This window comes from Mus musculus, chromosome 19 (assembly GCF_000001635.26).
Source record: "Mus musculus strain C57BL/6J chromosome 19, GRCm38.p6 C57BL/6J".
In the NCBI taxonomy this organism is placed as follows: domain Eukaryota; kingdom Metazoa; phylum Chordata; class Mammalia; order Rodentia; family Muridae; genus Mus; species Mus musculus.
In genome coordinates this window covers 26,030,238-26,046,653 of record NC_000085.6, presented here as the reverse complement: position 1 = coordinate 26,046,653, position 16,416 = coordinate 26,030,238, and the positions used below count along the sequence as shown (strand labels likewise).

The window sequence follows — 16,416 nt, the reverse complement described above, 5'->3', positions numbered from 1 at the left end:
GGGTCATCCACACATGTAGGAATTGATGAGCTGCTGGTGAGGACCTCAGCTGGAATTCTGCCATGATTGAGCTCTCTGTGAAGGCAGACCATTCTCACAACATGTTGGCTACATTCTAATGGTAGGCATCCTAAGAAAGAGAGCCAGATAGAATCCAGGCCTCTTGTGACTTAAGCCTTAGAACTCATACAACAGGTCCTGGAGTCAGTGGAAGAGCACTTGCCTACAATGCACAAGGTCCTGGGTTCAATTCGACACTACCAACCAACAACAGCAAAAACTAAAGGTATACAGTATCTCCTTCACCATGATATTCCCTCAAAAGTAGTTCTAAAGGCTATAAACTCCTAGAAAGAATGTAAATAAGCCCACCCCGGACTGTGAACTCCATAAGGTCACAAAAACATATCAGCCTGAAAATATTGTGGTGGCCACTTTTGAAAAATACATTCTGTCACATCAAAAGAGTGACTGATAATCAAGTTAGCCAGATGAAAAGGGACAGTCAGATATTTTCATGTCATCTACTAACAGAAAAGTATAACATAACAGAGACTGGCAAGAATGGAGCATCTCCCTGACAGACTGTCCTTACATCATTTTCAGAACTGTGTGCCTTCCTCTCTTCTCTCTTAATCTCTATATGCTTATTACACTCTTTACTTCTACCTGGAGACTAGCCTTCTCCTGCTCATTGGCTAACACAAGGTCTAAAACTTTATGCTTAGCCTTCTGTATAAATGGCTCTGTAGTGCTCTCCTCATTCCTCCACAACCCTTAGGAATTCCACACAGGCAGCCCAGTGTGCCTTGCCACCACTTGTGGCTCTTTTCCCCAGTGGCATCCCTGGCCTTTTGGTCTTCTTAGTCCACAAGAAGGACATGTGAATTAGCCTCTCCAGGGAACTGCTCTTAGGCCACAACCATCCCCAGTTGACCAATAAATACCTCAACTTCCTTGGAATAACTTAGCACACATTCCACACTGGCTATTCCAGTCCCTGTAACAGAACTGTGTTCCAAAATGGTTCCTTTGTTGATGAGGTAGGTGAGTCTTGTTGCTATCTTTTTCTTTCCTTCTCACTTTACCACATCCCAACTGATGTTCACTGACATCTTCTCTTTAACACACTGCTGCACTTAGACACCTGTCTTGGAGTATTTGGTGGTGGGGAGACAGACACTGGCATATGCCATCCCTTCAGTTGGCTCAAAGTTAAGCCCCTAGGGAAATGGAATGATTGACCCAATTTCAGTCATATGACCATTCCTCATCAAGTCTTCTATAAACACGAGAATGAGTCATGGAATAAGCAGGGCTTCTTGGGCCTTTCCATCATCAAAGGTCATAAGTGGGAGCAGTTTCTGAAGAACGAACGGTCTTATGGTAGAAAGGCCCTTAGATACATGGCCTCCAAATTCAGCACAGTGCATTTATTTGTACCAGACATCCAGAGTTTCCTGTATAGCCAGACACTGTCACCCAAATCTTATCAAAGGTTTTCATGTTAAGAGCACAATGCCTGCCCTCTCCTGAGATCCTGCCTGTATTAGAAATATAAAGCAATGTCTTTTATGGTACCTAGACATAGTGAACTACTAATTATATGGGCTTCATTGTGGTAGATACTCGCATGTGCTCTCTGATTTTATTCTAACAATTACACAGTTTGAAAAATGAACAGATAGGAATAGTTTTTTAAACTAAACACATTTTAACTAACAGTTACATTTTGGCATGGCATTCATATCACCAACACAGCATATTATTAGAATGATTTGTTCCATCATTTGAAAAGTCCTTAAGAAATAAAGTCAAATGCAAATCTAATCAAAAGCAAAAACGCTATGCAAGTCTGCGTTCACCTTCTTTGTTACCTTCCCCCCTCAAACAAAATTAATTACAAATACAGTAATGAAATTTGTTTGGGGCTATTGATTCTATAGCCTGACCCCAGAATGCATTTCTAGCCAACTGGTTACCTGAAAAATGCTAATGGTAATACAGACCACACTCCCCACCAAGATGTGTTTTATTATTAAAAATTAGGCTCACGAAAGGGAACTGGGTATTCATGTTACAATAGTTCCAGCTGCCTGTTTTCGCTGTCACTGTACTCAGAAGAGAAGAGAAGCTTCCTCAAGGTCTCTCAGTGCTTTCCAGGCCCAACACGAAGCCTTTCTTCAGCCACAGCCACTATTTCTATCCAGTTCTCCCTCTCCTATTCCTGAGCATGTGGACAACAAGGGAGGCTTCCTGAAGAGCATCCCACAGTAGTGCCGGGGTGATAATGCTTGAAGAAGTCCCAGACATACAGATCCCCCACTGGCCAGGCCAGTGCTGAATTCCAAGCACAGCTGAGGACACTGTCACCTTGCCACAGTGACACATTCTGATTTCTGACCTTGGAAAGAAAAAGCTCTTCTCAGGCCCAGACTTTCCCAAGAATTCAACCTCTGTCCCAACTCTCAACCATGAGGGCACATGGCAGTATTTCTCCCTCTGTCTAAATAAGTACTGAGGTAAAGAAATGACAATGTGACAATGTGCAGGGAAGGGTCACAGGATGTCCACCCCTTGCTGCCAGGAGCACCAAGTTGCTATGTCCAGCCACTTGAAAAATTATTGTTAACTCTCAGCTAAATTAATCATAATCAAATCAAAATGACAGTCAGAACTATGACAGTGGGCTCTATCTAAGCAATGGTCACTAGCCCACCAGGATGGACAACAAGGTGGTACAACCACAAATAAATCCCGCAGAGGACTAATATGAAGTAACTAGAAACACAGAAAGTTGAAAAAAATGTCCCAAGTGCACTCAAACACATCTGAAAATTGCACGGAACATCTGAGGACACCTGGTATTGAAACAAAGGACAGCTTTTAGGTAAGAGCTAAGAATGAGAAACAAAACCAAGTACCAAATACATTAAATGCCATTTAATATTTAAAAGAATGACTTTTCTACACCCACACCTTGGAATGTACAGACACACCTTCCAGATGTATTTGCCTCTCAGAAAGAAACTCAGGGATTATCCTTGGAAATATAGGCACGAACAAGACATAAAAAGAAAAACCTTCCAATCCCTCAATGATAGTCTCTACACTCAATGAACACTCAACACAGTTGTTAAGGTCCCACCCAAGTGCCTTCCAGCTTGGTAAAGTTAAGCATATGTGGCTGTGTACATGTGATGGGGATCTATGTGACCTGCTAGCCACATCTCTGGGAAACACTCATAACATGGATAGAAATTGAGTTTATTGTACCAACACTGAAGTAAGCCAATCCCATTTACTCTCTGCAGGCATCTTATGTGGCAGGTCTTATGATCGTTAGAAATCTGAGTTCAGAAAGGTTAGGTGATTTGCTCAAGTCACACCTACTACGGCAGAAACCTTTATAGAATTGCATGGCCAAGTCTTCCTGTTATGGAATGTGACATAGAAAAAGATGACCACTGCACTCAACTATGTGAGGGCCACTGTTGTGGTCTGCTTCTGAATTATTCCTCAAAGGCTCGTGTGTTCAAACACTTGTCCCCCAGAAGTTGCCACTGTTGGGAAAGGGTTTGGACATTTGAAATCTAGGACCCTGTTGGCTAGAACAGGTCCTTACAAATAGGTTTTGAAGGTTCTAGCCCCGTTCTTTACTTTATAGCCCAAGTACTTCACTCTCTGTCTGCCGTATGAGCAGCAGCCTCCAGCTCCTGTTGCCCACCCTAACTGGTTAAACTCCGCGAATCACAAGAAACCTCTCTTCCCTTAACTTGTTTGTCATGGTGATGAGAAAATTTAAAAATTCAGCCGCCCTTTACCCTCTGCTGTTCATTTCTTCTCGCAGTCTCTGTGGAGGGGAGGAAGGGCCCTCCGTTCTTACTTAGGTCTATGCTTAGGATTCTACCTATACTTCTTATATTGCTTCACAAGAAGCCATTATGACTGACAGTTCCCCCCTCCCACAAGTGCAAAAATGTATTTCCAGGAGGTAAATATCATATCCAAGTACAATTGATTAGTGCCAAACTGGCATAAGGACCCACATCTAAGTCAAAGGTCAACTCACATGGACTAGGCAAGTTCTCGGATTCTCTGGATTTGGGTTTATATGAGGTCAGAAGCCCTTTGGAGCACATAGGGTATGTTATAAATATGGCTTATGTGAATAGTAATTTTCTTTGAGTAGCCCCCAAAAAATGGGAGATCAGAAATTTCACACTTCTCCTGACTCCCCTCAATCCCTAAATTGTGTCCCCCAAAACAAAACAAATTTCCTGAGCTCTAAACACAGTCAAACATAAATCATGGGAGGAAGTGTAATCTTCCTAGCTGGTCATGTGCTGTCTGTGGTAAGAGCCCCCCTTCACTTCTCTCCTGCATACCCACTTCTGACCCCAAGAAAAATCCCTGGGCCTCTTACAGAGGCCTTGCTGTTGCCTAGAAACCCTGGCAAAAGTAAGAAAACAGTAGTTTCGCTCCGGTCTGGTGTAAAGTTTGAATAAGATACTGTATCTTAAAAATTGATTTTGTATCCTCCCTGGGCCAACTTCCTGGGATTAGACTTTTCTTTTAACACTTCGTGTTTTCTTCAGGCTTCTCAGATAGCTGCAGAAGTACAGAAAATGCAGAGCATGGCGAAGCTGAGCTGTAATTCAGAAGCCAGGTAATAGGTGAAAGATGCTAATCCCAGCTGAGGGGGAGCTGACTAAACGGACCCTGACTGTCCATGGGTATCAAGAGCATGGCATAATGAATATTTATGGTGGAATATAGGTCCTGTTGGGAAACAAGCTCAGCAGGGTCCAATCTACCCTAACAGCTGGGGATCATTTGGGGTGTTAAGATGAAGTTTTAAGGGATACCATTTAGATAAAAATCATATTTGAAAAGAGTTATGCGTATGTTCCAAATGCCATCTAGGACAGAGTGAATCTGAGTTTCACATGCTTTGAGAACATCTGGTTGCTTTTAAACTTAACTCATATAGTACCATAAAGTAGGATTCAGTTTCAAAAAAAATCTCCCATATTTTTATATCAGGGTGACCCAGATACAGAGGTTTGTGAAAATGTTGAAAAGTAAAATAGCACATATATGACTATATCGTAGGCCATCTCATCAGCTGACTTTTCAAACAGCATTGGTTGAAAAGTGTGATATGAACAGTGGCTTAGCATGGGAATTCTAAAGTCAGATTCCAGCTTCTACCATTTCTAACAGGCTGGGGAGGCCTTGGAGAAAATCCTCAACTTCCCTGAGCTTCAATTTCCCACTGCGTAAAAATGTCCTGTCAGTGCCTCCCCTGCTTCTGTGAGGATAACTAAATGAGTTTCTGGCCCATAGCAAGTGCTATGGTAGCACTAACTTTCATCGCTGTCATTCAATAATCGTTACTTCATTGGAACACTTAGGTAAAGAATTCAAAATAGGTATCATGTGTTTCTATCAAACGAGTTTTGTTGTTGTTTAAGAATCGAAAGAAAGGCCTAAGAAGATGACTCGGTAGCTAAGGTGCCTTCTGTGTAAGCATGAAGACATGTGTGCATCCCTGTAGCACCAATGTAAAAAGCCAGGCATCCTGCTATACTCCTGCACTCCCAGTCCTGGGAGGCAGAGATCAGAGGATCCCTGGTGCTTGCAAGCCAGCCAGACCAGCTAATCAATGAGATTCAGGGTGATGAGAGACCTTGCACCAGAAAATAAGGTTGAGAAGCAACTGAGAAAGATAACAGATGACAGCCTCTGGCCTCACACAAGAGTGTATGTGTGCACACACACCCACACACACACATGTGCACACATATGGACCTACACAAATACACACAGAATTACATGATACATTGCACATAGTACTGTGTCGAGTGCTATATGCAGATGCGCATTAAGTAGAATTACTAGTTAGTTAAACCCTCTTTGAGCAAGCAAATAAAAAAGCTGCCTCGGTCATCAGGTCTAGTCATGGAGCTCTAGTCACCAAGTGATGTCAAAAGAACCTGATGACTCCCCAACAAAAGTAACTGATGGCTATCACCTTTCACCCATCTCCATCCACGGCTTCAGTTCACTTGTGTCAAACAAGTTTTGTTGTTGTTTAAGAACGGAAAGAAAGGCCTAAGAAGATGACTCCCTAAGAAAATGACTCGGTAGGTAAGGTGCCTTCTGTGTAAGCATGAAGACATGTGTGCATCCCCGTATGATGTGCATCATCATCTTGGTCAGTCACACCGTACAGGCTGAGCTAATCTCTTCTCACTTAAAAAGGAACATTTTTTTTCTTCTGTTCTCCTTCTAATTTTGTTGTTTATTCTCTTACTCAATAGTCAAAAAAAAGTAGGAAGAAACAAAGTAAGCAAGTGATATAGCTGCATTTCACTGGGCCCTGGTAGTGTCTAGATTTTTATCTTTGGTGTAGTTTGTTGATTTCAGTTCCCTAGAATCTCCAAGTGTTACGTGACTCACTAGTATCTCCACAGCGACCTTTCTAAGACACGCCTGCAAGCAGGCTCATGGGTGTCTGGAATCCAGGTTACTGCATGAATGAAGACCTTTGCCTTGTTCCTAGCAACAGTCCACCCGCTTTGGAACCAGAGGGAAAATGCTAACGTTACAATGTTGTTTTCCCTGCAAAGCCCTTTACTAATCCTACAATTAAATTAAACTAAAGACCAAATTGTTACCCAAGATTGCAGATTGTGTGGTTCTGAGCATCGGTCTCCCACTGTGTTCACTGAATCCTCCTCCGTAGTGCAGCAGCACTGACCTTCACATGGTTCCAACCCTCCAGTAGGTACCAATCTTGCTTCAGGGGGAGTAAGACACACGTCCATGCCTGAAAAACTAGAGCTTTCCTCCTCTTACCAGGTAAATTTCTACCTAGTGTGAAGTGAGCTTCATTTTCTGTTAATAAACACTGTCTTAAAATCTTTAGAGTGATAATGTAAACTTTGCTTCTTCTGGGTAAGTAAAATTGGTGTTTTAGAAGGCATGGTCTATCCTTGGTTGCTCTCTGGTTTCAGTCTCTCTCTGGGTTTTCTCTGGTCAGTAATTTCACAAGGCAACCTCTTGGGTCTGGTGAGAATTTGTTAAAAGAGTTTAGCTTTAGTCCATATACCCCGGTCTACGCTGCGACCCACACTGTGTGAGTCACTACCTCTCACATGAAGTGTTTGGGAATTTCAAAAACTGTCACTGCCAGTTTGCAATAGAGCTATAAGCACACACTAAAAAATGCCCAAGACAACCAGACCAGTGTTGTTATCAGTCTCTTTTACGTTCAGAAACCCTGTCGTTAGTGAAAGAGGAATGCCTACATACCTTAAGGAGGATAAGCACCTCTGTGTAAACCTGAGACTGCAAAGGGCACCCGTTCATGATTAGTCTGGAGACTCTGGATGACCACAGCTTGGTGCGCTAATGAGCTACCCAGCTATCTGCCCTGGAATCCATTCTTGCCGTGGTCAGGCCCACACTTTTCCTCCTTATCTTCTACATAACTTCTTAGTTTTCTAGTCTATCCTTAATACTTCCTCCTAGGGAAATGTACTTACTCTGAAGACCACATCAGGTCACAGGGTGAGTATACTTCACTGATTTAAAAGAAAAAAATTCTTAGATCTCTGATCTGGCTATCTGACAATGGCATCTTTCACACTCATCCCCAGGTGGATGCTCTGACATCTCTGACATCTGCAGTCTTGCCAGTGAATAGAAGGATGTACGCCATCCTTGGAACATTATTTCACAAGTAAGGGCTTGCCTTTTCAGGAAACAGACTACCTGAAAACAATGTCAAGAAAAAATTTGTCCTAGTCAATGTCTGAAAAGTGTTGTTGCTCTCTGTCCATAGGTTCAAGAAAGTGCCAGCATAGAATCTCTGAAAACCACTAGAAGCTCCTGGGAAGAAAATTTCGCAGCTGAGAGTCAGGCCTTCAAAAGGGCTGTTTCCCTAGAAATTTCAATGGGTGCAGAAAACCACTGTCACTGATCACTCGGTGTCAGAGTGAACCAAAGGAGTTTTGCTTTCAAAATGGAAAAGCCTTTGAAAATGCCTTCTTCAAGCTATGGTTTCCTTCTTATGCCCGCATGAGGATGATTCTTGAAAAGGATGCAGCAGTTAAAGTGTAGGACAAACTCTTTCCTCAAGAATGGAGTCAATGTATCAATGATAAGAACCCATAAAGTTATTGTTTAAATTTTAATTTGAGAAGTTTTTCTATCCTAGCACACCAAGGTGTTTCAATTAGCAACAGGCCACGTTAACAGCCGTGGTCCCAAAGGGTTTTTATATTCTCCAGTTGTGTCAGAGTTATCTTCATCCTTGGATGAACAAATTATGATCTGATAGTCTCATGATAGCAAACGTTGCCAAATGATGCTTCTTATGATATATTCCCACCATTAAGAGATGCGCAGTTGTGTCTAAAATAGTCACATGACTTACATCCACATGAGTTTTATGGAAGTTCACTGTAGTTCTTTTATGGTTGCTCGGATGTTCATATTTCACAGATTCATCTCAAATATAACTCTGCCTTTCTAATCACTTGTTTAATATGTATTTTTCCAACTTGTGCATCAATATGGAGTTTCTACCTCGAGTAAAGTAAGCACACTGTAAGTGTTTTAATGATGCATGTTGGCTGATTGAATAAAGTGTGGACAGACCTTGGTTCCTGGGTACTCAGACATCACCTGGCACCTTGCGTGTGCATTCCCTGATTTCTAAGACGACAGTAAGAGTATGGCTCCACATGCGTCTTGCCAGATTGCCTGATGGATTAGTCTTTCTAATGATTAATTAATTAACCAATTAATTTTAAAAAGCTTTAAAGCCAACAATTTTTTTAAAAAAACCAAATGCCTCTAGGTGGGCTCCGAGTCCTCCAATTTACAAACCTGTCACTCGTTCTCATCTATATTATTTATTTGGCTCTTGAAGGTTTTCAGCCGCTGATGGCTTCTCTGTGATTTTTTTATGCTGATGTTCAACAACCATATTCTTCCTTTAAGCTAAAGGATGGTGATTAACTAGTGGGGAAGTCCCACTCATGAAACACCTACTGTGGAGAAATTAGTTGGCCAGAACTACCAGGCTGCACTGTGGCATGGCTGGTGAGTAGCGTGACCATTCAGCACGTTCCCTTTGAACTGCAGCACGTGGGCGTTGTCGGCAATGCCAGAGGCTGTCCACAGGTGGCAGCGGTCCTTCACTGTGGCAAAAGCCTGAAAGGCCAATGCAGCCTCTGAGCTCTCATCTGGAGCAGGAAAGGACCTTTGTTCTGGAGCCACTGACTTCCTCACCCACGTCTTCTTTGCTGGTGCTTATCTTTAATGTTTAGATGGGAGAATCCACTCTGGTGCCTGTTCTTGCCTTCTGTTTACAATGCTGAGAGGCAAAGGCAGTATGCAACCGAAAAGATGGCCCCGGTGTTGGTTACACCAAATAGCTTTTCCAGACTTTTCAGTTTAAATGAGAGAGCTAATAGGGCAGAAGGAAAGGCTGGTTTTACTGCTCATTTTACTAACTGTATCTTTCTTTTAGCGCTGTCCTAATGTTCTTGTGTAGCTCAGGTTTGAATCCCCAGTACACTGGATTAAACAAACTAAGACTTCTTAAAATACGTATTTTAATTTTTAATATCACTTTATGCGTGTAGAGACATAAGGAAGAACACAGTTCTAAAGGAGTTAAAATTAAACAATTATTTTACCTCTAGCTAATTTTTACAGGTAATGTAGCATCGGATAGATATTAAAAACAAGAATATATTTTCTATCTTCCTCTGTTTAAATCTAGGCTGAGTTTGTTTTGTTTGTATTTCAGTTACTAAAGGGATGTAAGGACAGTCCCACAATACAAATATTCCTTTATAACATTTGGCAACATTTTAGATGCTTTTCTGTTGGACGATGATGTCACCTACAGCAAGGACTAAGTCACAGCAGGTCATTTTCAAGGGACTAACTTCCCATAGAGCTGAATGGATGACCATTGCTCATAGTGTTTGTTAATGGTGCTTTAAATATTTCCTCACAAGAGGAATAAAAAAAGATAGTCACAAAAACAATGTTTATCAGCAACCCATTCCTCTACATAACTCAGGAAAGTCTCAAGAACAGTATAGCCTTTACAAAATATGTATTGTTGAATGAGTACAAAGCTGGCTTAGGCTACATAGGACATCTGCAAATATTTTTCTTTGTTTATTTGGTTGGTTTGTTTTTTGGTTTTGTGTTGCTTTGTTTTTTGTTTGTTTGTCTGTTGTTTTTTTTTTTTTTTTTTCCCCAAGACAGGGTTTCTCTGTGTAACAGCCCTGGCTGTCCTGGAACTCTTTTTTGTAGACTAGGTTGGCCTTGAACTCACAGAGATCTGCCTACCTCTGCCCTGGCAAGTGCTGGAATTAAATGTATGAGCCACAATGCCTTGCTAGACGTCTGCAAATTAATATCACACTTCTTGACCAGAGAAAATATGGTCAAGACAAAGAAATCCATTTAGATTTTAAAACAAAATGCAATATAATAAAGAATAGATAGGAACCATCTTAGCTTCCTCCTCTGTAGGATATTCATTCCCTCTTCAACACCACTCAAGAATAAAGCAACCAGTTTGTGGCTTCTCTCGCTTTGGCTGGGTGGCTCTGCTCACTGCAGCTGCATACGTCTTGTGCCTGGATTCTCAGCTATAAAAGATCACACAAGCTATGCAGGAAGTCCTCTTTGTTGTTGCCTTTTTTTTTTTTTGACTCTTTCCTGTACACACTTTTGTCCATGGCTGGTGCACTACCAGCTTGTCTGTCTTTCATAGACAACAGTTTGTCTGCAGCTAGGCATAAGGAATAACATAGTACCAAGCAGTATTGTAACCCACACTGAGGTTAGACCCGTAATACTACACTATGTGGAAAGGCTTATTCCCCTAAACTGCTTAGAGGCAGATCTTTCATATTGTTCAGTATCATCCCATAGGGATTCCGAAGGAGTTAGCCAAACTTAACAAATCTGAATCACTGTCACCATAGCCAGAGTATCACTTGAAAGTGACACCAAACCAAGAACAAAGCACTATACTTAAGTCTCTAAAAGGCAAGGTACTTCACATATATCACCAAAATGAATTCTTAGAACTCTCTACCCTAGAAGTTTAATGAGACCCACTTCACAGATGAGCTTCTCAGATGAGGACATTTGGATTCATGGGCCAGCTTACCTGCCGTTCAACTCCCTCCAGCATACACAATAGGCCCTATGCTTCTAAATCACGGAGGCTTTTAACTAAGCCTTTCCAGTTCTCCCTTTACCTGCTTTCTTATTAAAACAAACAAAACCTCACAATGTAATAATCCCTGTTTTGGAAATGACCATCCCAGGACCTAAGAAAAAAAAATCAACCTATGAAATGTATTCTCTTCAATGCTTTGCTTGCCCTTCCAATGTAATATTTTTATTGATTATTTGAGATTTTCACATAATCCATGCAGAAACTAATTCACTTCCCAGTCTTCCCAGGTCCATCCTCCTCTAATTCTTCTCTAAAGGTTCTTTTGGACACAGTTACTTACATAATAATTATTATTTTCCCTGAGTTGAATAATAAGCATCCTTGACTTTAGCATAAAGGGAATTCTTTCCAGGTTATAATGCTTGATTTCAACACCAGTGATATTAGTTATACAGACTCACTCTCTCCAGTCTCATATAATTAGGATACTTAAGGACCAGTTTTAAACACTTAACCGCTTTGTCTGGCCAGTATCTAGAGCAAACAAGTAGAGCAGGAGGGTGAATATCCCCCCAGAGTCAGCTCAGGATGTCTCTACAGCATGGCCTGAAATTCTTTCAACTTCCACATCCCACCTGACCACAATGGAATTATAATGAAATGAAGAGATGCAGAATTACAAAGAATATAAGCTCTTCTACTGAAAGCCCTGAACAGCCAGGCTACCATGGTTTGAGCTGGTGAACACAGAGCTTTCAAAGAGAATTTTAGATTGACAGCTTCCAAGGGGATAGGCCTATATGTTAGTCTCTTAGATACAGCAATTAAACTAGACATCATCGGGTTTCTAGAACCTTCTGCTTGGCTAAGGTTTGATATCAAAAGTAAAATCTTCCTTATTCTATTTGAACAAGGTGTCATGCTGCTAGAAAGCTCCCCAGCACAGCTTCCATCCTTTTCTTCCTTCGCTCAGGAAAGGTGGAAGTGTGAAAGACAACAAACTACTAATGGAAGCACTCTGTGATGCCCCATGTGCACTACAAAGGAAGTTAACCCTAGCAGTGCCTGTTCTCAGAGCTCTTGGGATTTTTATCCACCAAGAGTGGTTTTATTTTTTCTGGCTTTTCCCCCCCACAGTTTTGAAAAAACAAAACGTGTGAGAAGAAAAACTGTGAGAAAGCTTCTGATTAATGACTATACTACACTTGAAGGGCTCAGAATTCTGTCAGTAAACAATATACCAATTAACAGCCACAAGCCCCTCCATATTCTGTCTTTACACGTATGTGGAACATTGACAGACCACAAGCATCAGCAAACTCTGTTTTCCTTATTATTCCCTGTGTTAGCCTCCACTAGAGATATTTGTGAAAGAAAAACCATTTCTATGAACCATGTTTTATTTGAAGTTACTTGGCTATCATTTGTTGTTGCAGAGACCATCAGTGGGAACTAAAAGTAAGGTACACTTTGACAGAACACTCAGAAGCCTAGATCCAAATCAATTTCCATTTGTTGATACTGTAGACAGACTGCTTTAATTAAATATTATTGAAGAACCTTACTTCAATGATACCATGACCTAAGACTTTCTATGACCACAAACATGTTACATTTCCTGGTAGGCTAACAGGAGCCTTAGAGTCTGAGAATGGAGACTTCAGTTCGCCTATACCTTTTAAGATTGCATTGCTCCTAGATAGCAACTTGAGAGTCAAAGTATTTCCCTTCAGTACTCAGTTTCTCTGTCTAAAAGAAGCTAAAGACCAAGGTCTGATACCCTTCAAACTTTAATGTGTATTTCAGCATATTCCACACAGTCCTAAAATATATATAAAATGTGAAGCAAAATTTAGTACAGATTGAAAGACTCACAACTAATGTCCCTTGCTAAGGACAGATCCTAAGTGGTAAGTAAAGCTAAATGAGGATTCATGAAAATGGGGGCAGAATTGTTATCCACACCCTGTGGGCTCCCCTGTGAATTTGTAGTACCTGCAGAAGTGAAGGTACACTTCCTCATTTCCTCTAGCTAATGTCTCAAGCAAGCCTCGGGTTTGACCACCATGGCCTTCTGCCTGCAGCAGTGCTGATGGACCATGTCTATGCAGAGAAATACTTGGATCCTAAGACTCCATCTGTATTTAGGGAGGCCTTTTCCAGATTGCGTGATCGGGAAACAAACCCAGCATGGGTGAAAGGTGGACAGCACAGCTCTGCCTCTCTTCATGTGAAGAACGCTAGAAAAATGGGCTCTAGGGAGCTCATCGCTCCTCATGCTCAGGGGTTGGTTACCCGTTCTCCTTTTAGATTTACCCCAGTGCAAACACCCACTACTGAAGCGTACCCAGCTGTTTCAGGTGCTGATGAATGTAACTCAGCCAGGTTAACTGTCAACAAGGCCAGATGAAAGGAAGCACAGGAGCTGGAAATAACTGGGAGAAAGGGTTGTTTACCCTTAAACTTTCCAATACTTTAGAGGGCAAAAATAGTTTGGTTAATTAATCGATGTTTTCTGCTAAGACACACGAGTGCTTTCCAACTGGAAGCTTCTAAGAAGAATGGCTGGATGATTCTGTTTCCTCAGATGAAATGAACCGCCTATTACTTTCTAGGTACAACGAACCCTCTATTCCCTTCTGCAGTGCTGAAGGCCAGTGGATTACAGCCCAGTTTCAGCTGCTACTTTACCAACACTCTCTTTGTTCACCTCTCTTTGTGACTGTTGCTACCGTGTCCCAATATGGGAAAGCTGAGCTGTGCGTGACCCAAGCAAAGTGAAGAGCTTAGCTGATCCTTGGTTCCTAATCAGCTGCCAAGTCAGGCAATCTGTGACACAGCACACTGCAGCCTTTAGAAGACATAGCTCACCAGTATTCACTCAGTGGCATCTAAATATTACAACAAGAGTGTCTTCCAGATGCACAGAACCTCTACTGCTGCCTGCTGGAGTTAGGGAAAATATGTGTTTCGGGCATATTAAAAAAATGAGCAGGTGTAGGTCTAACATGCTGGTGTGGAGATATAAAGGGTTTCTGAGACGCCATTAGAAAGTAAATCAGTAGAGACATAAAGACCAGAAGGAAAGACTGGTTCTCAGAGGACAGGGTTGAGGGAATGGTTGTTCATGTTGACAGCCAAGATGGGATCACCCATCAAAATTCAAACCTTTGCTACTGGAGGCCTCCATTTGTCTTCACAGTACAAAAGCTATACCAGCCCCACTTTATAAATCGGTAGAACAAACAGCAAAAGTGGTGGCTTAGTGGAAGTTTTCTGGGACTTACTGGATGAGTCTAATAGCAGGGCTTAAATGTCATAGTGGAAAGTACCTTTATATGGCTTCCTGGCTCCCCTCAGAGTGAAGACCCACAGCCCCTAATACATTCTGCATATCTGACTGCCCTCCCAGGCACTATATGGATAAATGGAGCTATCCTGTAATTTATAATGGCACGGACTCCATTTATTATGCCTAATTCAAGTCTTAGATGGAATCACACTGATACTGGTGATTTACCCAAACATGGGGCATGTGAGCAGGCAGTGACAGAAGTGTGACAAGGGCAGTACCTGAAGGACCATACAGCCATGTGGGCATGTTTGCTCCCCCTTCTACTGCTGCTCTTCACAGTATTGTACACCAGAAATTAAAGGGAGATTCTCTCAGCTGCACACAATAAAACCCAAGGTGTACAGTGACATAACTCTAATAACTCACTTGAACATTTGTTACCTAAAATAAACAATCCTCTAATAAACCTTCCGAGACAACTATTGTCTATGTTCAAAGGCACTGGAGGATCTCATGAGGACAAAGTACAGAAGTATGGCACTGCTCCTGACTTGCTAGGAATCGGAAGTTCAATGTCAATGGAATGAATTATTCTAGTGATGTTAGTGATACTTCCCCAAACCTCCACATGCCTCAGCCCCTACTTGCTTGGGGACTCTTTAAAGACTCGGTGGAATGTACCTTCCGGTTGTTAATACTGTGGCTAACTTAGCTTCTTTATCATCATAATCTTACCAACTCAATGGCTAGCCCACTGTGTAACACTGATTGTTTAAAGGACATGTGCCTGAAGTGAAAGACTGAGCTTGCCTCAATTTAAAGAAAATAATAATAATAATGCATGATATATTTCCAGCCTTTAGACCAATTGGTAGAAGAGCCCCATTAGCCTTATTGAAAATTTTCCAATCGTCAAGAGAATTAAAATGTCACATTGCCTGGCTATAGTGACAATGTCCTGAATCCTGACTCTGCATAATAATATCTATTTTCTAATTATAACCTTTGTATCTCATCCCTTTAGGGATTCTTGAGATCTTATCCTGAATAGAACACTGGCATGCAGTCACCCAGAAGTTTACAGCTATGAAAGCCTTACAAATCTCCACTGTCACACAGCCCAGCGTGGACTCGGATCTGCATTCAAAGGTCAATCAGCCCAGAATCCAAAAATAACTGCAGAGTTATGTGCAGGATCTTCAGAAATGTCAAAAAGGAATTCAATCATAATGGAAGACCAAATTCTTAGGCTCCTCTTTCCATAGCTCCTTATCTTGCACTGTGCTGAGTTATCCCCAAGAATGTTTCTTCACACTGCCAGGAGCGTCCAATCTTCATTGCAACACAATGGCATCGTCTACAAATCCATGCTTGAGAATCATGTAACCAAGTTACAAAACAAAATTGCAAAAAAAAAAAAATTATCTCGGTGTTTTAAGTAAGTTTATAATTTTCTCTTGGGATGGATTCATAGCCATCCTTGGCTACATGCAGTCTGTGGGTCACAGGTTGGATCCATCTTCAACCCCCTCCAATCTGGCCACACTGACTAGGATAGCTTTCTTCTTTTCATCCTTTTAGAATTTTCCTCTGAGGGCCTCTATCTCTGTCTCTATCTGTTTCTCTCTGTCTCTCTGTGTATGTGTCTGTCTGTCTGTCTTTCTGTCTGTCTGTATGTGAGAGAGAGAGGCGGGGTAGGAGAGGGAGAGAGACAGAGACAAAGAGACAGAGACAAAGAGACAGAGATAGAGAGACAGAGACAGGGAGACAGAGAAGAGGAAGGAGAGCTTAAAATGATTTGAGGTTTTTACTTGTTTTAATTGCTTGAGGATTTTATACTTGAATATCATGTGCTTTGATAAAAAACCTACCACCTAATTCCTTCCCTAGTCCC

At 41.6% G+C, this 16,416-nt stretch overlaps 1 long non-coding RNA gene across 3 annotated transcripts; it reads left to right on the top strand.

Moving 5' to 3' along the window:
* Positions 1 to 206: 206 nt before the first annotated feature.
* Positions 207 to 15,943, top strand: 1700048O14Rik (RIKEN cDNA 1700048O14 gene). 3 transcript variants are annotated; one of them, NR_166756.1, is made up of 4 exons: positions 207 to 286; positions 4,599 to 4,669; positions 7,853 to 8,126; positions 15,547 to 15,943. It is a non-coding gene; the product is annotated as an RIKEN cDNA 1700048O14 gene (long non-coding RNA). The 3 variants fall into 3 exon arrangements; NR_166754.2 differs by lacking the exon at positions 15,547 to 15,943 and adding an exon at positions 7,668 to 7,750 and having other exon boundaries at positions 7,853 to 8,204; NR_166755.2 differs by lacking the exon at positions 15,547 to 15,943 and having other exon boundaries at positions 7,853 to 8,204.
* Positions 15,944 to 16,416: the final 473 nt, after the last annotated feature.